The sequence below is a fragment of the Rattus norvegicus genome, chromosome 1 (genome assembly GCF_021556685.1).
Source record: "Rattus norvegicus strain SHRSP/BbbUtx chromosome 1, alternate assembly SHRSP_T2T, whole genome shotgun sequence".
In the NCBI taxonomy this organism is placed as follows: Eukaryota; Metazoa; Chordata; class Mammalia; order Rodentia; family Muridae; genus Rattus; species Rattus norvegicus.
The window spans coordinates 16,798,469-16,814,313 of record NC_141534.1 but is presented as its reverse complement, the minus strand read 5'-3'; the positions used below and the strand labels follow the sequence as shown (position 1 = coordinate 16,814,313).

General features: G+C 40.9%; 1 long non-coding RNA gene across 5 annotated transcripts in view; it reads left to right on the top strand.

Annotated features, from left to right (window-relative positions):
• The window catches only part of LOC120098802 (uncharacterized), a 77,808-nt gene that overhangs the window by 45,030 nt on the left and 16,933 nt on the right, over positions 1-15,845 (top strand). For 2 of the 5 annotated variants that reach the window (XR_015649117.1, XR_015649114.1), the window contains exon 1: positions 8,175-8,321. The exons of the other annotated variants lie outside the window; for them this stretch is intronic. This is a non-coding gene — a long non-coding RNA (uncharacterized LOC120098802). Of the gene's footprint in view, positions 1-8,174; positions 8,322-15,845 lie in introns of those variants that run through there. 5 annotated transcript variants of the gene reach the window in all.

Genomic DNA, 15,845 nt, shown 5'->3' with positions numbered 1-15,845 from the left:
TCAATTTCCAACTAAAAGTCATCAAAAAAGATAAGGAAGGACACTTCATATTCATCAAAGGAAAAATCAACCAAGATGAATTCTCAATCCTAAATATCTATGCCCCAAATACAAGGGCACCTACATATGTAAAAGAAACCTTACTAAAGCTCAAAACACACATTGCACCTCACACAATAATAGTGGGAGATTTCAACACCCCACTCTCATCAATGGACAGATCATGGAAACAGAAATTAAACAGTGATGTCGACAGACTAAGAGAAGTCATGAGCCAAATGGACTTAACGGATATTTATAGAACATTCTATCCTAAAGCAAAAGGATATACCTTCTTCTCAGCTCCTCATGGTACTTTCTCCAAAATTGACCATATAATTGGTCAAAAAACGGGCCTCAACAGGTACAGAAAGATAGAAATAATCCCATGCGTGCTATCGGACCACCACGGCCTAAAACTGGTCTTCAATAACAATAAGGGAAGAATGCCCACATATACGTGGAAATTGAACAATGCTCTACTCAATGATAACCTGGTCAAGGAAGAAATAAAGAAAGAAATTAAAAACTTTTTAGAATTTAATGAAAATGAAGATACAACATACTCAAACTTATGGGACACAATGAAAGCTGTGCTAAGAGGAAAACTCATAGCGCTGAGTGCCTGCAGAAAGAAACAGGAAAGAGCATATGTCAGCAGCTTGACAGCACACCTAAAAGCTCTAGAACAAAAAGAAGCAAATACACCCAGGAGGAGTAGAAGGCAGGAAATAATCAAACTCAGAGCTGAAATCAACCAAGTAGAAACAAAAAGGACCATAGAAAGAATCAACAGAACCAAAAGTTGGTTCTTTGAGAAAATCAACAAGATAGATAAACCCTTAGCCAGACTAACGAGAGGACACAGAGAGTGTGTCCAAATTAACAAAATCAGAAATGAAAAGGGAGACATAACTACAGATTCGGAGGAAATTCAAAAAATCATCAGATCTTACTATAAAAACCTATATTCAACAAAATTTGAAAATCTTCAGGAAATGGACAATTTCCTAGACAGATACCAGGTATCGAAGTTAAATCAGGAACAGATAAACCAGTTAAACAACCCCATAACTCCTAAGGAAATAGAAGCAGTCATTAAAGGTCTCCCAACCAAAAAGAGCCCAGGTCCAGACGGGTTTAGTGCAGAATTCTATCAAACCTTCATAGAAGACCTCATACCAATATTATCCAAACTATTCCACAAAATTGAAACAGATGGAGCCCTACCGAATTCCTTCTATGAAGCCACAATTACTCTTATACCTAAACCACACAAAGACACAACAAAGAAAGAGAACTTCAGACCAATTTCCCTGATGAATATCGACGCAAAAATACTCAATAAAATTCTGGCAAACCGAATTCAAGAGCACATCAAAACAATCATCCACCATGATCAAGTAGGCTTCATCCCAGGCATGCAGGGATGGTTTAATATACGGAAAACCATCAACGTGATCCATTATATAAACAAACTGAAAGAACAGAACCACATGATCATTTCATTAGATGCTGAGAAAGCATTTGACAAAATTCAACACCCCTTCATGATAAAAGTCCTGGAAAGAATAGGAATTCAAGGCCCATACCTAAACATAGTAAAAGCCATATACAGCAAACCAGTTGCTAAAATTAAACTAAATGGAGAGAAACTTGAAGCAATCCCACTAAAATCAGGGACTAGACAAGGCTGCCCACTCTCTCCCTACTTATTCAATATAGTTCTTGAAGTTCTAGCCAGAGCAATCAGACAACAAAAGGAGATCAAAGGGATACAGATCGGAAAAGAAGAGGTCAAAATATCACTATTTGCAGATGACATGATAGTATATTTAAGTGATCCCAAAAGTTCCACCAGAGAACTACTAAAGCTGATAAACAACTTCAGCAAAGTGGCTGGGTATAAAATTAACTCAAATAAATCAGTTGCCTTCCTCTATACAAAAGAGAAACAAGCCGAGAAAGAAATTAGGGAAACGACACCCTTCATAATAGACCCAAATAATATAAAGTACCTCGGTGTGACTTTAACCAAGCAAGTAAAAGATCTGTACAATAAGAACTTCAAGACACTGAGGAAAGAAATTGAAGAAGACCTCAGAAGATGGAAAGATCTCCCATGCTCATGGATTGGCAGGATTAATATGGTAAAAATGGCCATTTTACCAAAAGCAATCTACAGATTCAATGCAATCCCCATCAAAATACCAATCCAATTCTTCAAAGAGTTAGACAGAACAATTTGCAAATTCATCTGGAATAACAAAAAACCCAGGATAGCTAAAGCTATCCTCAACAATAAAAGGACGTCAGGGGGAATCACTATCCCTGAACTCAAGCAGTATTACAGAGCAATAGTGATAAAAACTGCATGGTATTGGTACAGAGACAGACAGATAGACCAATGGAATAGAATTGAAGACCCAGAAATGAACCCACACACCTATGGTCACTTGATTTTTGACAAAGGAGCCAAAACCATCCAATGGAAAAAAGATAGCATTTTCAGCAAATGGTGCTGGTTCAACTGGAGGGCAACATGTAGAAGAATGCAGATCGATCCATCCTTATCACCCTGTACAAAGCTTAAGTCCAAGTGGATCAAGGACCTCCACATCAAACCAGACACACTCAAACTAATAGAAGAAAAACTAGGGAAGCATCTGGAACACATGGGCACTGGAAAAAATTTCCTGAACAAAACACCAATGGCTTATGCTCTAAGATCAAGAATCGACAAATGGGATCTTATAAAACTGCAAAGCTTCTGTAAGGCAAAGGACACTGTGGTTAGGACAAAACGGCAACCAACAGATTGGGAAAAGATCTTTACCAATCCTACAACAGATAGAGGCCTTATTTCCAAAATATACAAAGAACTCAAGAAGTTAGACCGCAGGGAAACAAATAACCCTATTAAAAAATGGGGTTCAGAGCTAAACAAAGAATTCACAGCTGAGGAATGCCGAATGGCTGAGAAACACCTAAAGAAATGTTCAACATCTTTAGTCATAAGGGAAATGCAAATCAAAACAACCCTGAGATTTCACCTCACACCAGTGCGATTGGCTAAGATCAAAAACTCAGGTGACAGCAGATGCTGGCGAGGATGTGGAGAAAGAGGAACACTCCTCCATTGTTGGTGGGATTGCAGACTGGTAAAACCATTCTGGAAATCAGTCTGGAGGTTCCTCAGAAAATTGGACATTGAACTGCCTGAGGATCCAGCTATACCTCTCTTGGGCATATACCCAAAAGATGCCTCAACATATAAAAGAGACACGTGCTCCACTATGTTCATCGCAGCCTTATTTATAATAGCCAGAAAATGGAAAGAACCCAGATGCCCTTCAACAGAGGAATGGATACAGAAAATGTGGTACATCTACACAATGGAATATTACTCAGCTATCAAAAACAACGAGTTTATGAAATTCGTAGGCAAATGGTTGGAACTGGAAAATATCATCCTGAGTGAGCTAACCCAATCACAGAAAGACATACATGGTATGCACTCATTGATAAGTGGCTATTAGCCCAAATGCTTGAATTACCCTAGATCCCTAGAACAAACGAAACTCAAGACGGATGATCAAAATGTGAATGCTTCACTCCTTCTTTAAATGAGGAAAAAGAATACCCTTGGCAGGGAAGGGAGAGGCAAAGATTAAAACAGAGACTGAAGGAACACCCATTCAGAGCCTGCCCCACATGTGGCCCATACATATACAGCCACCCAATTAGACAAGATGGATGAAGCAAAGAAGTGCAGACCGACAGGAGCCGGATGTAGATCGCTCCTGAGAGACACAGCCAGAATACAGCAAATATAGAGGCGAATGCCAGCAGCAAACCACTGAACTGAGAATAGGTCCCCTATTGAAGGAATCAGAGAAAGAACTGGAAGAGCTTGAAGGGGCTCGAGACCCCAAAAGTACAACAATGCCAAGCAACCAGAGCTTCCAGGGACTAAGCCACTACCTAAAGACTATACATGGACTGACCCTGGACTCTGACCCCATAGGTAGCAATGAATATCCTAGTAAGAGCACCAGTGGAAGGGGAAGCCCTGGGTCCTGCTAAGACTGAACCCCCAGTGAACTAGTCTATGGGGGGAGGGCGGCAATGGGGGGAGGGTTGGGAGGGGAACACCCATAAGGAAGGGGAGGGGGGAGGGGGATGTTTGCCCGGAAACCGGGAAAGGGAATAACACTCGAAATGTATATAAGAAATACTCAAGTTAATAAAAAAAAAAATAAAAAAAAATAAAAAAAAGGACATCCGAGATCAAAGCTTTTGAAGCTGGAGAGGAACATGCCACAGGCTCTATGAAGTATGTGTGACACACAGTAATAGACCTGCAAGCATTGTAAGGATCTAAAACTGATTCGTTGAACAAGTATTGTTTGAAAAACTTTATGTGTATATATCCTCCTGGTTAGTTTTCGTCAACTCGGCACAAACTACACTCACGTGGGAAGAAAGAAGCTAGATTGGAAAATTGCCTTTGTAAGATTGGCCGGTGAGCATGCCCGAGGGAAGCATTTCCTTCTGCCCACTGTCAGTGGTGACTCACTTTGAGCAGATCGTATAAGGAAACAAGTTGGGCAGATCACGGGGAGCGAGCCAGTCAGCATCATTCCTCTGGTTGCCTTTGCTTCAGTTCCCACTTCCAGGTTCCCACCTTGAGCTCCTGCCTTGGACTCCCTCGGTGATAAACTGTAACGTGAAAATATAAACTAAGACAAATCTTTCTCCTCTATCCCAGTCACTTTGGTTAGTGTTCTATCCAGGCAACAGAAGATCTAAGTCTGAGACATATTCCTTCTGTGTATTCCAAGCTAACCTTTAATGCATGGCCCTTCTGCCTTAGCCTGCACTAGGGTTCTGCATGTGTACTATCGCCTCTCTTGTGATTTGCAGAAATAATCTGGTTTTTCTTTCCCTTGCCAGTGTTTGTTTCATTTTGTTGTTTTATGACACAAGCTCTCAGTCACATAACATTTTCTCCATTCTGCCTCTGGGTCCGCTCATCTCTGAATCGTTTAACAAGCTCCTCTGTCTTTCGAGTGAGCTGGGACATGGGAATAGAGCCTTGATTGGATTGAACATTGACTTTTAGGTCTCTTTTTCTCACAATTTCATACATGACGTACTTCGATTAGAATTCTCTCTGCATTATTCTTCCTAAGACCCCTCTCTCCAAACTCCTTCTTGCAATAAGATCTCTCCTATTCCCCCCCTCTCTGTCTGTCTCTCTGTCTGTCTCTGTCTCTCTCTGTCTGTCTCTGTCTGTCTCTGTCTGTCTCTGTCTCTCTCTGTCTGTCTCTGTCTCTCTCTGTCTGTCTCTGTCTGTCTCTCTGTCTGTCTCTGTCTCTCTCTCTCTCTCTCTCTGTGTGTGTGTGTGTGTGTGTGTGTGTGTGTGTGTGTGTGTGTGTGTGTTGGCCTAGTGCATTTAAGAAAGTTGCTTGCATTACAGTGAGAGGATTACTTAAGCAGGTGAAACCTACCGATGTCAACACTACTAAGAAATCTGATTCCCCTCCCCCAGCAACCATTAACCATCTATAGCTCCTTTGTTGGTGGGGAGGCCTAGTGGGAGGCTCCCCCCAGTACACAGTGGAATGTTGATGGGCTCAGTCACAGGCAGGTCTGTGGCAATGCCCACATTGTATTCAGAAGACGGCCTATCACAGTACTTCTTCCCACTCTTTGGCTCTTACGTTCTTTCTGTTCCTTCCTCCAAGGTGTTTCCCTGAGCGCCAGGAGTGATGTCTTATTTAGGGCTGAGCCTTCAACAGCCACTTGTTCTGAGCTCTGTGACTGTTGTGAATCTCTTCGTTGACAGCCACCTACTACAATAGGAAGCTTCTCTGCTGTAGGCTGAGAGCAGCACTAATTGGTCTGATCCTTGGCTCTCCACTGGACTTTCTCAGGTTCCTTCCCTGCCCCTGGGTGACCATCTGCAATGGATGGTTCACTCACCCCTTTGATTCTTTCTTTGGATGACTGGATGATCGGACTGCAGAATTATTGATGTGCTGGGCTGAGGAAAGTCATTCACTGGTGTAGTCTCAGATCTCCACTCATTTATTTTGTGCTTTGAGAATTTCATATATGCGTGTGGTATATTTTAATTATATTTATCCCTGCCAGTTTCTCCTGGATTCCACCCCGTCCCCTTCCCAACCTTTTAGTTTCATGGTCTTTCCTCACCTTTATATTCCCTCCCTCTCTCTCTCTCTCTCTCTCTCTCTCTCCCTGTCACCCTTTCTCCTCACTGCGAAGTCTAACTCTTTACTTTTATTTCCCACTTAACAAGGCCTTCTTAAAGCTAAGGTCCTGAATATGCTTTTGATCCCGTCGATTGAGAAATGCTTGAGATTTCCATGTTCCCATCAGTGCCACAAGTACTTGACATAAGTCAAGAATCAAATAAAAGCTTTCTGTAAAAGCAAAGGAAAGGGTTCTAATCATGGCTCCCACATTCTTAAACACACAAGAGTCAAGTGGCTGCTGTGCGTTGTTCAGATCTGCATGCTGCCACGTTTGTGAGGTGCATCAGTCCCACACTACTTTTGGTTTTGCCTTTTCTCCTATACTCCAGCCAGAGAAGCCGTTCACTGTACTCCATCACCACATCTATCCCTGCCATCCTCTATGTCAGTGATTCCTTCTGTTTCTAACTTGTTGAAATTCTGCCCAATACTAAGGACCACATTCTCTCCCATCTCTTTCCTGGAATGTTGCCAGGAAACATGGGTTTGCGGCTGCTCTCTACTCTCTTATTCAATACTCGTTGATTCTTCTAGCCGCTACCGACATGTCAATAGCAAAAGGTACCTTCTTAACCTGGATGAGATTGAGAGTTAAAGACTTTCAAATCTTGGTAGGGACAAGGAGAAAGAAAGTCTCACGCACGCATTGCCGACAATAATTTATGGAGGAGAATTTGGCAAAATTGATCAAAATCCCACACATGCAAATAGTCTTTGGCACTTTGGTTTTCATTTGTGTGAATATTTCCTGAGGACATCTTAGAGGTATGTGCAACATTACTCATAGAATTTTGTGAACGTGCAAAATGTGTGAAGGGAGGTGTTCAGAAATGTAGACCAGGTTTGGAAACTTTTTATACAAACCATCACAACCTACTAAAAAGAAGAAAATTATTTATTTATTTATTTATTTATTTATTTATTTATTTATTTGGAAAAATAACTATGATGTAAAAACTGGACTTAAAACTAATTTCCAAGCAAAATATTATTTTAGAGGAAAAGAAAGTTAACTAGAAAAACATCAAAATGATAAATGGCAACATGCTTACAAGGATTTTGTGACATCATTGTCGACATAAAAATTTTTGCAGCAGAGACTGAAGGAAAGACCATCCAGAGACTGCCACACATGGGGATCCGTCCTACATGTAGTCACCAAACTCATTCACTATTGGAGATGCCAAGAAGTGCATGCTGACAGGAGCCTGATATAGCTGTCTCCTGAGAGGCTCTGCCAGAACATGACAAATACAGAGGCAGATGCTCACAGCCAACCATTGGAGTGAGAACAGGGTCCCCAATGGAGGAGTTAGAGAAAGGATTGAGGTAATCTGTGAAGAACAACAATATCAACCAATCAGACCCCAGAGCTCCCAGGGACTAAACCACCAACCAAAGAGTACACACGGACTGACCCATGACTCCAACTCTGCATACATGTAGCAGAGAATGACCTTGTTGGGCATCAATAGGAGGAGAAGCCCTTGGTCCTGTGAAGCCTCAATCCCCCAATGTAGGGGAATGCCAGGGCGGGTAGGCAGGAGGAAGTGGGTGAGCAGGTTGGGGAGCACCCTCATGGAAACAGGGGCTGGGGGTTTCCGGAGGGGAAACTAATAAAGGGGATAACATTTGAAATGTAAATAAAGAAAACATCCAATAAAAGAGAAGGAAAAAAAGAAAAACAATTTTAAATGTTACCCTTTTATATTTTCTAAGTTCTTAGATGAATACATTACATTCATAAGTTTTACACAACAATTACTTTTAATGTTTCAAGTGGTTTGTGTGGTTCACCACCTGGCTTCCTCTCCCGCCCTCCCCCTTTATAAGACCCAAATTTACATTTTCCCCATTGCTAGAGGCTGATAGCCTCAGCTTGGGCCTTTCTCCCAAGCCTAGTCATTGCTCTTCCTTGAGCTAACCTAGCCTCTTACATGGACCTGCCCTGTTGCTATGAAGAATCTACATCACAAGACTGCCCGTGAGAGCACCAACAGTGTAAGTCAAGAGCCTGCCACAGGGTTACCCAGTTCTAGAGTTCCCTATGCAATCATTTAAGATTTTTGTGGAGTCTTATTCACATCCCCCAGCTCCCCATGTTTCCTTCTCGGGTCCTTATGTCTACCAGCTTGCTAAATGGAAAATCGCTATTTTAGACTTGGCTTTCCAGGAAAGCTGACCCAGAGCATTTACATGTTGGTGGCTACTTTCTGTCTAACATGGCCAGAAAGACTTAATCACAGGGGTCTGAAACATTTGTTGCTATCTCTACTTTGCAAAAGTAAACCATGTGTTACATTTTTTTTGCACAAAAGGACATTGTTAATAAATGTCAGAGGCAATTCTGAAAGCAAGTATGTTTGCATATCAAAACCACGTTTTCTCTTCAAGCCAAACAGCTGTGCCAGCCCTGTGTTTAATTATTGTTGTGATTTTTTTTTATTTCTCCCTGGTAGGTGGCAAACAATTCTGCAATAGAGACTTTTGTCTTGTGTGTCATTAAATGTCCTGCAGGGTTCCGTGGGATCCTCGCACATAGGAAGTGTTCTGTGTTCACAGAATTGGCTCGAACAAGTCAAGGCTAGAAATGTAGTTCTTGGCCACAAGATATAGACCCCTGAAGAGGTCGTAGTTTTAATTTACTTATGCTTTGTGAAGTAATTTATCAATACCACCCCAAAAGGGTTTCAGAGTTATCACCGTTTAATTACAAGTGAGGTGAATATGTCAGTAACGAGTGTTTCTGCTGAGAATATCTTCACATTCAGTTTAGGTTTACAGAAGCAGGTACCTCAAAAGAACTGTCAGCACATTCCAATGCAATCTAAATGTAGCTGCCTTGTCTATGTAACTGTCATAATTTAACCCTGTTGTGCGATGACGTCTAGAGGCGAGACCCTTGGTAGGTGACTGTAAGGAGGGAGGAGCTACCTTGTCTTTTCAGAGCGCTTCCACCTATAAACACTGAACACCGAGCCCTTGCCAGACACAGGATTCATTGCGTCTTGATCATCTTAGCATTCTTGGCTTCCAAAATTTCGAGAAGCAACTTTCTGTTGTTTAAAAACAATCCAGATTCAGCTATTTGCGTCTGCTGCCTGAACACATTAAGAGAAGCACACAGGAAGGCCAAGTTCCCCATTGCCTACATTTTAATGCTTTTGCCTTGTCAGGGAGCCAGAGTGAACAGCTGTTCCTAACACCACATTGCAGTCAGTGCTCAGGCACAGGCGAGTGGCATAAAGGGTATATGTCAGTGGTCCACGCTATATTATAAAAGAGATCAATATTATAGCCTAGATGTTCCGTTGGCTAAAATATGCTGTAAGACATCAAGAACTGCCATTCCCATGATTGGGTCAAACATCAGACCTCTCCAAATGTATTCTGGACTGCAAAAAAAAAAAAGATTAAAGAATAGATTTTAAAAAGGAAGTGAAAAAAAAACATAAGCAAGCATCTTTCAGACCCCAAGATCAGCTCCATTGATTCCATTCCCCATGGACTCAGGTTCTGAATTTTAACTAGAATCATTATACCACTGGGTTAAAATACTGTAACTCTTTGTTCCTCCCCCTCAATCAGGGAGAAGAAGGGAAGGGTAGGAAAGGAAGAGGTTTATTAATGGGTAAGGTGGTGCCTTGGACAAAAGAAATGGCATCATGGCGGGATGTCATTGATTGACAACAATTAAGTGCATATTTTAAATAGCTAGCAGAAATTAATTTTGAGTATTACCAATGTGAAGAAATAATATGTTTGAAGAAGTAGATATACCTTGATCAGGTCATTATACCTTGTGAGCGTATACCAAGGCAACATTTTAGAACTCATTATATTTTCCTTTGCAATTCAGACACCCTGAGCCTCCCTCAATCGTCCACTTGACACAGCCCTGCATTACCTGAGGGACCCTTGACTGAGAGGATAACCTTAATCAAATTGGTCTGTGAGCACTTTTGTGGGGCACTTTCTTGATTGCTGATTTCCATCGGAACGCCCAGCCCACTTTGGGCGGTGTCATCCCTTAGCAGATAGCCCTGGGCTGTGTAAGAAAGCTGGTCATCAGAGATCAGGAGAACAATGACCCTTGATGGTTCTTTGTAGTTTGACATTGTCATTCTGCTTTGGTTCTCTTAGGAGCTCCTTCCCTGACTTTCTTCAGTGGTGACTGGTGACCTGGGAAATTTGTTCATCCCTTTCCTCTTCTAAGTCACTTTTCATAGTGATGTTTGTCACAATAACAAAAGCAAACGAAGGCAACAGGATAGTCTGTTACAGCAACAGAAAATAGACTAGAACAAGTGACATTTTTTTCCCAAAATGGCACTGGAATGTAGATAAAGACATAAAGAAGTGTCAGATTGTGGGTTTCAGTTAAGATGAAAAGGAGGCATTTTTGTTCTCTACTTCATTCCTCCCCCTTTCCTATTTTCACCTAGAATAATCTTTTCTGCCAACAGAGGGGTTAAATTGAGACTGCTTTTCTTGAACTGCATCATGGCTTAATTGACTCTTGCCGGCTGACTTGGCATTTATGGTGCCCACGTTTGAGAAAAGATTGCAAGTCTAAACACTGGTAATCACATTGGAGCCATGCCACAACAAACTGATTCTTTTAATCAGGCACACCGCTACAGATCCCCTACCAAAGAGGTCAGCTGCCTGCCCTATGACTTTAAATACTCGTTTCTACTGAGCAAACTGGAGAGAATGGTGAGTTCATTCATTTCTCAGACAGAGCATCCCATGTGGCCCCCTAAAAAGAGGCGTGCGGGCTGCTAACTATTGCATGTGTAAAATCTTCCGCTGTGGAAATATTTTTTCAATTTACATTTGTAAGTATTCCTTATAGAGATTTTATTTATGTGAAAGCATTTGAGGATTAAAAGCATAAGGTACACATCTGGATGATAAAATGAAAATACTGCTCAACATACTCAAGAAAAGCGTGGTGAGAATATTCTTTGAGCTGTTGAGCATGTGGTTGCCTTCCTTGAGTCTCTGGGTGCTTCTGGGCTCCTCTCACGAGTCCCTTACTTGTCCTCTTCAAAGGCTCTCTCCTGTGAGAGCTCAGCAATCTTTCCTCATGCCTGTGTCTCTCTAGGGCGCGTGTGCATAAGAATGGTAGATCGTGTTAACTTTATTAGCTGTGCACTGGTTGGAGCCCTTAGCCTTACCTTTGCAGCATAACCTTTCAAGTTTCCGTTTTGAGACAACGTTTATGATTGGTGCGGAGATGGCTAGAATCCTCCTGTAACCTCCTGGGCACATGGGACCGGAACCTCTGAAAGGAAGCACAGCACTAGGGATGGGGTCAAGGAAAGTAAGACCAAGAGAAGAAAGGGCTTCACGAAAGAGCTGAAGCGGTCAGAAGGAAGCCTGGAGCCCCGCCCTTTCCTAGGCTCTCTTTGTCCTCAGCTCTAAGTTTTTCACGAGACTTGTTGCCTCTATAATTTCATACTTCATACTAAATAAAAACAAGTTCTTTCTAGGAGGTTCATCCTCCAACTTCAGAATTCACTTTCTTGGGGAGAGTTAGTCGTCTTTGATTAAAAAATTGACCAGGATCCTGAAGGTAGTGTCTTCTTGTTGGGCAGTTTTCAGAAGTGCTTAATTTGGGAATTATTTGGAAGAATGATTATTTTAACTTCCATTTTAGTGCTTTTGGGAATGTATGTAACACATACCTTAAACACAACAAGACAAGTGCAGAAACAAACTTGCTAAGTAAATATAAAACTATTTATATAGGAAAATATAAAACCTTTGGATCCTATATAGCAGTAAATTATTTCTAAATGAAATGATAGTTTAGGATAAGAAATCATGTTACCCCAGCTATACCTCTCTTGGGCACATACCCAAAAGATGCCCCAACATACAACAAAGACACTTGCTCCACTATGTTCATAGCAGCCGTATTTATAATAGCCAGAAGCTGGAAAGAACTCAGATGCCCTTCAACAGAGGAATGGATACAGAAAATGTGGTACATCTACACAATGGAGTACTACTCAGCTATCAAAAACAATGACTTCATGAAATTCATAGGCAAATGGAATGAACTAGAAAATATCATCCTGAGTGAGGTTACTTACCCACAGAAAAACATACTTGGTATGCACTCATTGCTAAGTGGATATTAGCCAAAAAGCTCAAATTACCCATGATGCAATCTACAGACCACAGGAAGCTCAAGAAGAAGGATGACCAAAATGCAGACGCTCCCACTCTTTCTTAAAAGGGGGAAAATATTCATAGGAGGGGGATATGGAAGCAAAGTTTAGAGCAGTGACTCAAGGAATGGCCATTCAGAGCCTGCCCCACATGTGTCCCGTATATATACAGCCACCAAAACTAGATAAGATTGATGAAGCTAAAAAATGTTTGAGGAAAGGGACTGCATATAGATCTCTCCTGAGAGACACATCCAGAGCATGTCCAATACAGAGGTCAATGCTAGCAGCAAACCACTGAACTGAGAACAGGACCCCCTTAGGGGGAATTAGAGGAAGTATTGAAAGAGTTGAAGGAGCTTGCAACCCCATAAGAACAACAATGCCAACCAATCAGAGCTTCCAGGGACTAAACCACAACCGAAAGACTATACATGGGCTGACCCAGGGCTCCAACTGCATATGTAGCAGAGAATAGCCTTGTTGGGGCACCAGGGGAAGGGGAAGCCCTTGGTCCTGCCAAGGTTGGACCCCCAGTGCAAGGGAATATGGGGGGGGGGAGGAAGGGGGATGTATGGGGGGAATTCCGTCTGGGGGAGGGGCAAGGGAGGGAATAGGGCTTATGGACAGGAAACCGGAAAGGGGAATAATCTTTGAAATGTAAGTAAAGAAATATATAATAAAAATTTTTAAAAAAAGAAATCATGTTACAACTATAAGACCAAAAAGGAATAATAATGCTAGTACATATATTTTTAGACATGTTTATTTAAGCAAGCATTTTTGTTTTCTCTTTATTACAAAATATAATGTTATGCAGTGAAATAATGTACCTGGGCCATACCTTTTATATAATAAAGCATAAAATGTATGTGCTACTGAAAAAGATGAGTTCATTATCATATAATGGATAGAAGTTATATAATAATTATAAGATAAAACCATTAAATACACATAATACTTTATAGTAGAGAAAACAATCTTTGAATTTTAGAAATGGTCCTGGGGTTTAGAAACTTGTTGAAGTCAAATTTTTAAAAAACATTGCTACATGTTGGAAAATTTCTGTAATTTAATATGTAAAAAAAGAATAATTATTCTAACAATCAAGGGTTAATGTGTATTTTCGTTAATGGATTCATCATGTGAATGTGTTGCAGACACCCACTTCTATATAACAAAAGCATATGATGCAGACAGGAAAACATCTTCTAGTATTAGCTCTTTCAGTCACTGTCCCTAGTTATATAATCATAGATCTTTTCATCATGATTTCATTCAAAAGAGAAACCCATACATAAAGTGTTAGTTCATGAATTCAATATGACATCCTTAAAATGAATTACAGCAGAAGTCTTTCAAATGGGACATGTTTAAGATCACAGGAAGAATTCTAGCTCTTCATGAAAAATTACTTCCTTTCCTTTATAAGAATACACTCTATTTCCCAGACTTCTTTGCAATTAGAACCAACAATGTGACTAGTCGGTAGACAATGGGACGTAAGAGGATGAACTGTGTCATTTCTATGCATGGTTCATAAAACCTACCCCACAGGTCTGCTCTTATATCCTCTTACCTTTCAATGAATTGCAACATACAAATATTTAAACAATGAACACTTTGTATTGAAGGTGCCAGACAAACCATGAGATAAATATTTTCCTAACAAAACATGTCATATATATTATATTGCATTTTAATATAAGCTTAGCCTACAGTTAGTAAAACTACCTTAAGATGAATATCAAAAAAGTAGATATTAAGTTTCATATCAATTTTAAGAAACACATTATCTTTGAAATGCAGACTATCTCACTGAATCGATGAGTTTATAGAGATTGCTTACAGAGCTATGAATGAGGGCTTACCTACTTATGGGAGCCTGGGTGATTTCTCAGTCAACTGCATAACCAAAAAGCCCACCCCAAGATAGGCAATGAGTCAGAAAGCATGGGTTTCCATGCAGCTTGCAGGGAGGTCGACCAGATAACCTCTTTCCAAGAAATTGTTTATTCGTTTTTCTTTATTTAGCCTTGGGGAGGGTCTGTGTGAGTATGCACACTTCTCTGTGAATTCTTAAAGAACTCTTGCTTCTTGAGCAAACGTCTTCCTTTTCTTTCAAGAGCGAATGTTCCAATATGGGGAAGACCTATACGGTATTCTAACCCCTTCTCTTGTGTTTCATTCTCCCATGAGGTTCCCTCAGACATTCCAGGGTATTATTTTTTTTCTGCCTATGATTGAGTATTAAATCACTGGACCACAGAAATAATAACTTATTCTCAGCAGTATGACCACCACCCAACACAGAAAAGATTCTCTTCACGAGCAGAGACTGACAGCATGAATAATCTGTGGGCATACGCACAAACGTTGAGAAGGCAAATTGACAATCATGTAAGAGCCACTCGACAAGACAATAGCAGTAACCTCCCCATTGGAGCATTACCAGCTCTGAGCCATGGGTCTTGTGCTGGTTCCAGGATCCAACATGAGTTCCCTTGTATCCACTGAGTTGGTAGTATTCTTGACAGTTATGCCAGTATTGCCCCAGAGACTTTTCTGAGATGTAGATAGTACAGCACATGAATGCCATAACCAAATGGAGCCATCAGCAACAATTATCTCTCTCTAGATGAGGCATAGCATAGCACCGTCTCTTACTAACAAAGCTAGCCATCAGGGAGCTATGTTCTAGCACATATTGCCCATAGAGCATTCTGTGTCTTCATCAATAGGGACTTGATTCTAGTTCTGCCATATAATCAATATCTTGTATTGGTGGGAATGCTCAAGGACCTCTTTGGCTAATATCTCAAAGAGAGGCAGGGCAGTCTACCCTGGTCCTGTTTGTTTGTTTGTTTGTTTGTTGTTTGTTCTATAAATCAGTCTTGTGGCTCAAAGGCAATCAGACTTCTTTCTGTGCCTCTGATGCTCATGGGCTTCATCCCCTTTCTAACTATATTTGTTGCACTGTGTGCAGTTTGAAGGCCAACCTCATTGTGAAATGATAAAAACAAAACAAACCCCACGTTTGGTAGTTCTGCTGCCTCTATGTCCTTGGCTACACCTGCTTACAGCAAGAGATCTCATAATTCTTAAAGGCACTGGGTTTCTTCTCTCGAGAGGGTTGTGGAGTCTCTAATACTTACCCTGGGCTAAGGTCAGTGTTGTGATTTTTTTTTAGGAAGAGCAAATGACTCCTTTTTATGCTCTTCAACTGATGGAGACGGTCTGTCAGTTGTAGCATCGAGCAACACAGAGGGTTGTGTTTTTTGTTTGTTTGTTTTTGTTTTTGTTTTTGTTTTTGATGTGGTGGTGCTGGTTGTGGTTTTGTTTC